This window comes from Protopterus annectens, chromosome 9.part0 (genome assembly GCF_019279795.1).
Source record: "Protopterus annectens isolate FY-2018-M chromosome 9.part0, PAN1.0, whole genome shotgun sequence".
Classification (NCBI taxonomy): domain Eukaryota; kingdom Metazoa; phylum Chordata; order Ceratodontiformes; family Protopteridae; genus Protopterus; species Protopterus annectens.
In genome coordinates, this window is record NC_056743.1 from 190,736,367 (window position 1) to 190,749,830 (window position 13,464).

Here is a 13,464-nt window from a genome sequence, read left to right on the forward strand (position 1 = left end):
GTGCAAGGCATGGAGCGTAGTCAGTTGCTTCAATATAAGGATAAGGATAAGGCCAATACATCATCTAAACCACTTAGACTTACAACAACTTATGGGAGAAACACCACTGGTTTTGTCAATATTGTACAGCGTCATTGGAATATTTTGCAGAGTGATCCAGAAGTTGCTAGGATTATCCCTGACAAATGTATGTGTTCATACAGAAATGGTAAAAACTTGAAATCTTATTTCAACCATTACAAAACCAGGGATAGGAGGGGCAGGGATAAAATACAAACTACCATTTCTGGACACAGTCTGTATGGTTGCTTCCCCTGTGGTCATTGTGTAAATTGCAAATATATATGTACCACAAAGGAATTTTCAAGTCGCAACTGTTCAAAGGTCTTTGATATTAATATCTTTTGCAACTGTAGCACTGATTGGGCCATTTACATGGCCACATGCAAATGTGGTGCATTTTATATTGGTCAAACTTCCAGATGTTTAAGGTTACGTATCTCAGAACATTATAGTAATATTAAACAGAAAAAGCTTACGAATGCATTGTATAAGCACCAGTTGTCACACCCATCAGCAATATTTCTATTCACAATTATTGATGTGATTCAGGGTGACCGCAGAAATAAAATTGGTTGGCATGAGATTTTAAATAGAAGAGAAAAAAAGTGGATCATTAAGCTGGGTGGGCTTTTCCCTCCAGGACTTAATGAATATTTATAAAGTTTCCACCAATGGGATTGTATGCTTACATATTTAATAGCCAGGAAATACTTTGAGTTTTGTTACACTGATGAAGGCTGTGTAATTTACCAGCCGAAACTGGTATGTGTTTTTTTCTGCTGTGATGCTTTAACCTAATACAGTTTTTTGATCACTACTTGTAGGCTCCGATCTTGTTTTTTTGTTGTAATGCTATCATTGGGGGCCGTGCATTACCCACGCGCAGGAAGAGTTGGTTTGTGAAATTCGTTGGGGGAAAAACATCTCACATGGTGGATATGCTCCAACAGACGTAATGCACAGGCAGGTTTGTAGTGCACTAACAGCTATGGATTTAATGGCATGAAGGGATCACTCCAGGTAAGAGGGGACAGCTATGGATTTATTTAATGGCACGAAGGGATGGGATCTACATCGTTCGTGTGTGTGTGTGTGTGTGTGTGTGTGTGTGTGTGTGTGTGTGTGTGTGTGTGTGTGTGTGTGTGTGTGTGTAAATGCCCCAGTTGCTATATACTGGTGGCTAGAACAAACTCATGGTGGTGTGGTAGGGAATACCTCAGGCTTGAACCCTGTACCTTGTATGCAGGTGTTAAGGACATGTATTTCCTATCCACCACCATTTGTAAAAAAAATTGCAGATTTTTGCCTCATATTTGATCTTATCTGTTCCTCATAATATCTGTGGTTTCTAATGTTGCAATGCTTGATATTTGATGGTGCAATGGTAGCATTGTTGCTTCACAGCTGCAGGTTCTCACGTTTGATTCTTGGCTGGGGTGCCTTCTATGTGGGGTCTGCATATTCTCCCTGTGTTTGTGTGGGTTTGCTTTTGTGTCCTCCCATGTTACAAAGACATGTCTGCATTATTTCTTCCTGGGCCTCTGCTGAAAATTGTTTTTTTGTTCCAAGTCAGACTGTCCTGATTAACAAATGTTAAATAAAATTGACAGGCATTTGAATTTCAGACTTCAGGTTTCTGAATGTTTAATTCCTTACATATTTGATGGTGCAGTGGTAGCATTGTTGTCTCACAGCTATAGGTTTTCTGGCTTGATTCTTGGCTGGGGTCCCTTCTGTGTGGAGTCTGCATCTCATCCCTGTGTTTGTGTAGATTTGCTCTGGTGTCCTGCCATTTTACAAAGACATGTCTGCAGTATTTCTCCCTGGGCCTCTGCTGAAAATTGTTTTTGTTCCGTCAGAAGTAAAATTGACAGGCATTTGAATTTCAGACTTTATATTCTTCAGAAAATACATAGTAACACAACCTTTTATTCTAGCAATTTTCTAAGTTTATAAGATGAATATTTGAAATTTGTCCTTATTTTTGGGACTATATTACCCCATTATTGGCTTTGTCCAGGTTTTTTGTGCCAAGGTTGACAGCTATGACAAGAACTGAATTCACTGAATATGTTTGAGGGCTGTATTCCCTCATTACTGGGTTTGTCCAGGTGTTTTGTGCTAAGAGGTTGACAGCTATGGTGAGAACTGAATTCATTAAATGATAGCCATTTAAGTTTCAATCTTCCGCTCTTTCACAAAGCAGCTGATTTGGCGTAGTGGTATGTTGCTCTAACTGTTTTGCACAGGGAACTTGGCAGCAAAATGTATGGTGGTAACACAGCATTTTTCTTTCACAAAGCAGGTGATTTGGCATAGTGGTATGTTGCTCTGACTGTTTTGCACAGGGACATTGGTAGTAAAATGTATGGTGGTAGCACAGCATTTTTCATTCACAAACAGCTGATTTGGCATAGTGGTATGTTGCTCTGACTCTTTTGCACAGGGACCTTGGCAGCAAAATGTATGGTGGTAACACAGCATGTTATTCTTGCAACTTTCCAAGATTATACAAGCAATGTTCAATGTGTCCCTGGTTTTTGGGCTTTTGACCCCCCCCCCAATAAATTTGGCTTTTTCCAGATTTCTTGTGCTGCGAAGTTGAGATGCAGTTGAGTATTGAGTAGATTTTACAAGGAGCTGAGAGCTGCAGGGGAAGAGAAGTTTAGTGCTGCTTATGCTAAGTCAGCTTGCATTGTTAATAGCACAACAGGTTGTGTACTTGCTTTTGATGCAGAAGGTTGTTGGTTCTACTCCCACAAGGGGTGAATGCTGCCGTACTGAAAAAGTTAAGATACTAACTATGAGCCTGTTATCAGTTTGCCATCCATTTCCTATTGCAATATTACTAGCTTATCATTTTTAATGTAATATAGGCAGTTTATTCCTCAGGGTCATCAGACACTATTTTTTGATGAAACCATGAAATATAAAGGTGTTTGCTAGCAGCAACCTCTTCATTAGTTACAGATTTATTTAATGTGGAATTATTTAGATGACGTTTTTACTTCTTCAGAGATTGTGCATATTTACTGATAATGGTGGACTGTAGAATTGTGCATATTTACTGATAATGGTGGACTGTAGAATTGTGCATATTTACTGATAATGGTGAACTGTAGAAGTTTGAGTAGATATTTATGATGGAAATGTTCTGAACTGGGCCGTTTTGTCATTATGGGTGCATGCATTTTGTTTCATTGTTTACTGGAAAGATGTTCTGAATTGGGCAGTTTTGTCATTATTGGTGCATGCGTTTTCTTTCATAGTTTACTGGAAAAATGCACAAAGGTGTATCAAAGAGCACATGTATGTTTCATATGCAAGGGGCCTATGATTTGAAAACAGCCCAGAATTAATCTTTATCTGCCACTGGTAAAATGTATTTTCTTTGAATGTGGGTTTCAATGCTGTTTCAATGAATGTGAGTTTCAAGGGCAGAGAAGTTTTAATGTTAAGTTTGTGTTGCAGATGTCTTAGTGTTTGTGCTGTAAAATGCAAAATAAAACTTTCAAATGAAGTCCAAATCATCACAACAGTAAATCAGTATGCACATTAGTGTTTATGGTAAATGGAGTAAAATAGCCAAGTAATGGATCATTGGAATGGCTGCAGTGGGAGGCTCCAATTGACCATGATTTTGTGAGGGGGGAGGGCGGCAAACTTAAAGACAACCCCAGCTGAACTATACCTCCCAACTGTCCAGATTTTCACAGAATGAATAGATTTTTGCTTCTTATTTTTGGTTTCTTCCTCATAAAATTTGTGGTTTTCTGGCAAATTGTTTAGGAATTAAGTCACTAAATAATGACAGACACTGAGTTTCAGACTTCATAACCTTCAGAAAAATGCATGCTAAAGCAAGACATGTTATTCTATCAACTGTCTCAGTTTATACAATAGCAATTTTTAGTACTGTTTATATGTTCCCCCGATATATTTGGCCTTGTCCAGATTTATTGCATTAACAGGTTGAGAGGTACATGCAAATAAATTGCTTTATATAATTAGGCATAGCCAAACCTCTCAACTGTCCCTGATTTTGGCTCAAAATGTTGCTCTTCCCCCTAATAATCCCTCCACAAAATAGCAATTTTGGAAAAAAACATGGAGGGTTTACAATTAAGAAATAACTGTAAGAATCAGAGTTATAGATTACTTTTATTTCAGAAATGCATGTAGACTAATATTAAAGAGTCCCTTCTTTGACAGGTTCCCAGCTGTATTGTGTGGCTATTTTATATTTTTACATCACATTTTTGGTCAATTTTTCATAAAATTGTGTTTTTTTTGGCAAATTAGTGACAAATCATTAAAGACTGAAGTTAGAAAATAATGACAGACATTTGAGTTTCAGATTTCATACCATTCAGAAAATTCATACTAATGCAAGACCTATTCTATTATCTTTCTAAGTTTATAAGAGCAATATTTAAAAATTGTCCTTATTTTTGGCCCTTTGTCTCATATTTCTGTCATATTTTTGTACTGTTGATTTATGCTTATTACTCAAAGTGCCTGTTGCTCTGTGTTTAAGTAGCAATACTTTAATGACCATCAGGTAAGCTTGGCTGAGATCGTAAGATGCAAGTAAGCTTTAATAAGCATACTGTTAAAGAATTGCTAACATTGAAAGCCTTTCTGTTGTTGCCATGTAGAGAATACTTAACTAGATAATGTATAAGCCTTGGGTATTGAAATGCATATGACAGCATTTGTAATAAAGGACAGGATTACATTATTTTAAGAAGCTCATTACACTTGGAGACTTCCAGTCATCTCTGCAGGCTTTACCCGTAAACTAAACAGAATGCCAATTGTGTGGTCCATAACCTGTACAGTAATCTTTTCAAGCAATGTATCTTGAGCTTATTTCTTGTTTGCTTTTCATATTTTACTTTGATCATGTTTTCCCCATGAAACAAGTAGATAGTTGTCAGGCAGCAGGTCTTTCTTTGGATAAGAAACATTTTTATCAGAGATTTCTACTTTCAGCATGTTACTTGGTACTTTAATAAAGCTGAATATAAATTATAATTAGAACTGCAGTGCAAGTGGTTTGAGTTGAGTGCTGCTTGTTTTTCTTATACTTGATTTTGACTGGCATTCCATTAATGTATTTAAAAAGTAATTTATTTTTTCATGCCTCACAACCTTTTTGTTTCCATTTACATATTAAGTAAGCTGTCATGCAGCCAATGCATTTAACTATTTTTATTCTCCTACACTTCATTTGTCTTGATTGGACTCTCATAATGATGGTTTGGCACCCAGGGCAGTGTATTTAGTTAGTTTTTGTGGTTTTGAGCATAGCCCCTCCCCCTTTCTAGTTGGCCACACCTCTTCCCATTGACCCCACCCATTCAGCTGTCTCCTGCAGCCCCCCTTTGATTTGAAGTCACCAGCCGTCACTGCTGGCAATACAGGATGTAGAACATGAACGTATTTATAAATGTGTTCATCTATTGCTCTAGACATCAATAACTCATATAACGCATCATGTAACAGCTTCACTGTTTTCTGCACATTTAATTTAGTGATCTTAGTATATGTCTCTCCTTCAGTTAACAAATAATGTATGCTTTGATGGTAGTCAGTCATATTCATGACTACCATAGCACCTCCTTTGTCAGCTGGTGTAATACAAATGGTTTTATTATTCCTAAGACTTTCCAAGTCTTGTTGCTCATTGATAAATTATAAAAGTATTTCCGATGTGCGGTATGTAATAAATGACAAATGTCCTCCTCGCATAACTTAACAAACATGTCTATATTAGAAGGTAGCTGAGGAGTAAACACACTCGGTTTTCTGAAGCCCATTCATTACTAATAGAGTTATTGCCAAATAATAATTTAAGGGTTATATTACAAGCAAAAAAAAAATCTCACCAAGTAAAATATCACTTACCTTTGAAGTTGTCACTAGGATACATGATAACCCCTTATTCAAAACAGAGAACTCATCAGGTTTCAAACTGTAATCAGATAAATTAACCAGCAGATTGTTTCTTGACGTATCCTCCTGGTTTCTTGTTGGCATTCTATTGTTTCCTTTTCATGTGCCCTCTACTGGTGGATCGTGACATTCACATAGATCTCATCTTTACTGGTAGAGCTAGAAAAAACAAAATTCTGCAAGGAATTACTTTTAGTTCTAGCTCCAGCAATCTCATAATTCATGCCATTCACTGTCGACAAAGTATTAATGGATGATTCATTGGGGAGGTTCAGTTCATGTTCCTTATCAAAACAGCTTTCAGTTGTTCTGAAGCACTAGTGTCAGCGTCAGAGCCGGTTATATTATCATTCAATATCTCAGTAGAAGCTACAGTGAGCAAAGATTGTGTAGGAGGCATGTCAGATAACTCCGCTTTTTGCCCCTTCTGCTTATGCCACACAAAAATATGTCCTAGACAGAAATTTCTAAAGTCTCTTTCAAGTTTTTTATGTTTGGTTTGTTGTAATTTTAATTCAAAATTAGCCACAATTGTGTAAACATATCTAGAACCTGTGTAACTCTATCACCCAGGAAATGATTTGCAATGTTTGTCTGAGCTATTTCAACTGTTTGTATAAATTCGTCTTCAATGGGCTTAAAATATTCCAAAAAAAATTCAAATGTAGAGCCTGTTTTGTAATTTTAAACAGATTTCTAAGCACCCACAATATAATTTCACATTTACACCTAATAAATATGTAGATTGTCAAACAGCACACGTCTATTTAGCTACTTGTGACACGTCTGTTTTTATGTGGGAAAGACAAACAAAAAGCTGAAAGACTGAATATTAAGACACCTGCAGGATATCAGATCCATTGATTTGAGAACTGCATTAGCTAATCATATAAATGAAAATAATGGCCATAAATTCTTGTTTAGGGTATTACAATTTATAAAAGTGTTAGATGGGGTGATTTGATTAATCGCACTGAGAAGGCTGAACTACAGTGGATTTTGAGATTGCAAGCAGATAAATACCTGGGATTGAATGGAAATTTATCGGCATAAGCTGAATCACTGAATTGATTGGTTACCTGTTTTTAAGTTTAATATGATTGGATAGAGGCATTTTAAAAAGGTTCCAATGTTAGTTTTATGAATAGATCTGAAGACGCGTTTATTTAATGCGAAAGTGCTAACCCATTTTAACCTTTTATTTTATTTTAATAAAGTGCATGCTACGAACCATGGTAGCCTTGCTGGTTCTTACTTTACTCAATGTTACCCATGCCAGTAATGTTGTCAAACAGCTATGTATGTACTGTGTGCATCACTGAAACCCAGTGACGCACACATGTATATAGCAATCTGAACTTCGACCACCAAGTATCCACATTAGTATTGAAAGCCTGTTTTGTGCACATCATAAGTAATACCATTGTATTCAGATCTGAGGATTATATAACAGCACTGTACTTGAACCTCATCAGAGCACTAATATAGAGTATAATGATAATAACAGTGTCGCATATGTTGGTGTAAAAGGCTCTCTAATGACAAGCAAGTGTGCACACACACACACACACACACACACACACACACACACACACACACACACCAGTTGACTGCAGTGAGAACAGAACCCCTACTTATCTAAGTACACAGACTTACAGAACTCAGTAATTTACACAAGCATCACGGCACAAGTCAGACTATTACAAGGCTGCAGGCCAACTTATAGTCGATGACATCAGCACCGGATGAAGGAGAGAAGATGTTGGGAGGCCTGCATGAAATGGATGTGTACACATGCACAAGTATCAAAATACTATTAATCCATGGGACTGGAGTGGTAACTGTAGGATACACACTTCTGCTCTTCTGACTAGACAAACACACACACACACACAGCTGACTGCAGTGAGAACAGAATCCCTATCCAAGTACACAGACTACAGAACTCAGTAATTTACACAAGTTTCATGGCACAAGTCTGATTTTTACAAGGCTGCAGAACAACTTCTACTGCATGATGTCAGCACTGGATGTAGTAAAGAAGATGATGGAAGGCCTGCATATGTTCATAGCTTAATAGGTTCCTAGGAGGTTACTAGGCTAATGGCCCTAGGGCGTTTACAAGCCTAGCTTCATAGAACCCAAGTACCCTTATTGAGCATAGTTAGATGTTCATTGTTAGCAGAGCAATTTTGTGATCAGTATCAACTACCCCTGTCCATGAGGGACACAGGTTCCACCACTGGGGTGAATTTATAATCACCCATCCAGTTGTCAAATTTGTGCTTGAATATGGTCATTGAGGAGCACTGCTTCACATGCAGTGGGAGCCTAATACAGAGGAGCAGCAATCACTGGGAGATACAGCTGTCTCTCAAACATGTTTGTTTATGTTACAAGGTTAGGTTGAGATTGCTAGAGAAATTTATTCTTGTCCTATTTGATTTGCAAGTGTCCAGCATTTACATTAGGCATGGTCCAAGACGGCTCTGTAGACCAGGCCCAGGTCACCTCTCAGCAGTCTGTATTATACTGAGCATAGTGACAGGGCTTTCAGTCTTTCCATCTATGTCATGTTTTGGAGGCCTTGGATTCTTTTAATCAGAAACCTCTGTGGTCTCTCCAGTTGCTGTAGTTGTCTGATGAGGTACTTTGGAAGGGGGCATTCTACTTAATTAATGGTCCGATAGGGGTTGAGTGTAGTGGAACTATGATCTCCCTAGTCTTGGATACAATGGAAGTTATGAGGTGGGCAATGCAGAATGTGTGTCTTACCACTATGGACACATTCTGATTGAAGTTTAGATTACCATCAAACTATGTTCCCAAGTCTCGCACCACTGAGTTTGAGCATAGAGGGGTGCTATGTATAATATAATTAGCAGTGCTACTTTTTTGCCAAAGGGAACAATGAGGCATTTTCGTATGTTAAGTTTCAGTCTGTGAGTTTGGCACCAATCATTTGTCTATGCCAGGCCTTTCTGTAGTATGTTAACATCATTGGGAGACTCTATATGACTTCACCCAATTGACAGCCCTCTGCAAACATGGTAAGCCACAGGCCATCTACCTTTACCTGGACTACAAAGAAATAGTTTCCAAACAGTAGAGGGCCCAGCACAGATCCTTGGAGTATTTCCACTAGTAAATGATCTACTGTTGGAGGTGGATTTCCCAACTTTGGTAGTGTGCATTCTATCAGTAAGCCAGTTGGCTACCCATCTAGTAATGTATGGATTAAGCCTCAGATGGGAGAGTTTCTCTATGATACCTGAATGGGGATTGTGTCAAAGAGCTTGGCTAAATCAAGATAGGTGGTATGTCCTCTTTTCCCTCATCCAGGGCATTGGGGACATTATCAGAAAAGTACACCTGGTTTAAGAAGCAAGATCTACCCTTGACAAAACCAATATAGGTCAGGTCAACATGTGTTGAAGGTCACCTATGTCCCTATAGATAAGGTCCATGATGAATCTTTCCATAGCCTTGCAGTTAAGGTTGGTTAGGCTTATGGGTCAATTCATGGATGTGTAGGCATGTTCAACTGTGAACACAGTTCTAGTTCTGGATGTTATCAGATTGCATGCATTGCATATCATACATTTGATAATAGCTTATGTAGTGTAGTTGATATATTTGTGAAAAAGTACTGGAGACGCCAGGGTTGCAGTGCATGGGGGGAGGCAACACATGGCTGCTTTGTAAATATGTGACATATTGTTCAGTTTAAGTTTCCACATGTAGCTTCATGGCATAAAGAGTAAATGGACAGTAAACAGCAATAATATATGCTAATAGTGATTTTGCATAGCACAGCTGTGAACAGCAGCTTTGTGCAACGGTTGACAAAGTGTTTGCCCATGCAAGATACAAATTTCCATTTTCGTGTAGTTAAACAATGTGCAAATATAAGCCACATTGCTAAAAGTTTGACAGTTAGTACTGAGTGTATGAAACACACCTGCTGCTTAGCTGATTATGTGGCAGCAGGTGTAAATGCATTGATACATTTTTTTCCCCACATCATACTGGTTTCAAATTCAGGTGCAACTAAGTCTTTTAAATAAGCAGTGATAATACAATGACATCAATTCTTTATAATACATGTGTTGCTGTGTTGGCACAGAGCAGCATGTTTAAGTGACATTATGTGGAGGTAACCACAGCATTTTAGTGCCACTCACCATCAGTTGGCATTACTGTGTGATGCCAAACTCCTTGCAAACACAGAAGCTAAAAAGTAACGAGATCCATTACTTTTTCTGCTACTTGTGTTTGTTGTGTGTGATTCTATTTTTCTTACCAGATTATAGGTGTTAAAATGGGGTAGATAGGAAAGTGGTGAAATGGGGAGCAAGCAGGGGGAAGAATGAAGGGAAAGCAATACAGGAATGTGCAGGAAGGAGGTAGGAAAGTATCACAGCTATCCATTTCTTCAACGGTAAAAACTGATAATATATATATGCATAATACTAGCTGAATTTGGATGGTCACTTCCAGAGATAGGGGTGACAACAACATAATCATGTTGTGTAGCCAACTGGACTAAATCAAGTGTGTCAAGAAGACACATGTGAAATGAAGAGCTCTGTATAGGATGATATTTTTTTTTTTGTGAGACACGTGCTCAATTTTTTTTTTTATTCAGTAAGAGAGGAATGCTGAGTAAGGGGCACAGGTATGTCTGTGTAAGGTAAGTTGGGTTGGTGAGGAAGCAAATGCAAACAAACAAGACAAATAGGACAAGAGACAGGGACGGTGAGGGACAAGAAAGTTTGGGGGACACTATGATTGGGGTGAGGGAGGGAACAACCCAGGCTTATGCCCACCAAACTTGGACACAGTGAGAATCATTTCCTTTATCCAATGAACTGTCATCACTGTCTTCTTACTCCGCTGGCAGTTGGATGCTTGACGTCTTCAGAACCACAACTTCAGCAGCCCAAACACATGCTCTATGATATTTCTGGTTTGAGAATGTGCCTCATTATGGCATTCTTCAGCAGATTTGTGTGGATTTCTGACAGGTGTCATCAGCCACGGTTCCAGTACATAACCTGCATCCCCCAGTAAATGACCATGTGGGATATCCCCTTTGTGTACATCTGATACAGTTGAGAGGTGTACCAGATATGCAAGTCATGGTAACTGCCTGGGTGGCAGCACTCACATTCAAGAGGATTCCTTTGGCATTACACATGATATGGCAGTTAATAGAGTGAAACCCCTTTCTATTCATGTAGCGCCTTCCCTGTTCCCCAGGTGGTACCTTACTTTCTACATTTGTGCAATCTATGGTACCCAGTACTTCAGGGTAGTGTGCTATAAGGTAGAACTCCTGCATATTTTTGGCCAGATACTTAAGAGTACAGGAAAAATATATGGGGTCACTAGCATGTTGGAGCATAACATTCAGGAATTGATGCAGGATTCTTGATGTTGATGACTGTGACACCACCAGCATGTCCACTGTTGGTATCTGTAGCCAAAATTCCAAGTGCTTCACATACCTTTGTTTCCACTGGTATGGGTTCTCCTTGGTTTGCCCTGGCTCTAAGTTAAGAACTACAGAGGTTGCAGAGTTCCTTTAGTGTGTCTCTATCCACCTGGTAGCACTCTACAAATTTCCATGTGATGTAGATTGTGATAAGTTGAACGGGGTCTGAAAACTCTTCTTCTTGGCCATGGTCTATTAGCAGCATCAGCAGCACAGACATCAGCTTGTTGCACATACACATGAATTAAAACAGCAGCAGCCCCTAACATTGTTTCTGTGTCGACTCCTTTCCATGACTGCATTCTAACAGGATTTGGAATTCACAAGAAAAAACAGCATTGAGTCTACACAATTGCTTTATAACTTGAATAGCTCCTCCATCTTGGATTGGTTGATTAGCATACAATTCAGCTGCTTATGATATAATTTGTATGGCACTGTGTTTACCTTGTTTGTGTGGCTCGCACACAGTAAAAATGGATCGTGTAGGCTTCATTGAATCTGGCTGATAAGCATATATCTCAACTGTCCCTTATCTTGCCTCATATTTGTGATGTACCACATACATATTTTGGTTTTATGGTAAATCTCTAAGGATTACAGGTATTCTATAAGCCATTCATCAAAGTTTCATATGCTGCATTGTTAAAAAGTGCACACTGACAAAATGTCTAGTTCTATTAACTTTTAAGTGAATCAGAGTAATACTTATAAACTGTGTCTGATTCTGGGCCTTTGAGACTCAATTTTTAGCTTTGTCCAAAATTCTTAAGCAAAGAAGTTGAGAGGCATGCAGATGATAGAAAATAAAGTTAAACCAAAAATAAATGTGGCACTAAAGAATAGAAAGGGGAAAATGTTGATAGACTCAGGAGCATCTATATGCTTTATATATTTTTTGGAAAGCTGAAAAACAAAATCTGAAAACAGCATAAAAATGTTTTCAAAATTTTCAGACAAACTTTTGCCAATAAAAAGGATGCACTTAAGTACAAATAAATGCAACACACCAAAGTGTAGATTTCTGTTTTAAAAGGAAAGGCTCAGCACTGCTGAGTTATCCAACATAAAGACATTTAGCATTATAAAGACATTAACATGGTGGAGGCTAAGAATGCTAAGAATACAAAATAATTTAAGTTTAATTGTAAGAAACGCAATTCTGTGCATTATAATTGTTCAAAATAAGTATTTCTTGAAATAAAATTCAATTAACAAGTTTATCTGTTCAAAATAAGTATTTCTTGAAATAAAATTTAATAAGTTTATCTGAAAAACTGTCCATGCACATTGTGGGAGACTGCCCCCCCCCCCCCACACACACACACACACTACTAAACTTACATATACTAACTGAAGTCTCTCGGCCATGAAGAAAAATACTCAGTTTTGCAAATTAGACTAATCTCCCTGTTTCACCATTGCCATGTCCCACAGGCAAAAATCCTCCTTACTGAACTACTGCTCCAAAATCTTTACTGGCATAGACTGTCACTTCTGCAAACACACACACAGGCTGGCATTACTACAAATGAGCATTTCTAGAATCTCATTCCAGTAACTGACTACAGACCATGCAAAACCTACTAAAGGATTATAATAACCTATTAAAATAGTAACAGCTTGATATTCCAAGACTCATTAGTGAGAGTCTCCGAACAGTGAAACTGAACGACCAAAAATGCAGGCTTACATATACTAAGTCTGAGATTGCTATTTCTTGGAATATTCCCTGTTCTCCATGGTATAACAATCTCAGAATTTGTATATATTAGTGCTATGTTAGTTCAGGGGTATAGGGGCTTGCCCCCCCCCCCGCAGCAAAAATAAATTTATAGAACAGTGAACCTCCACATTCATTGTTCTTCTGCATATTTTCCAACTTTTTTCAGTAATTCCATAACTTGCACTTATGAGTCTCAGAGTTACAACAGGAATTCATTAAA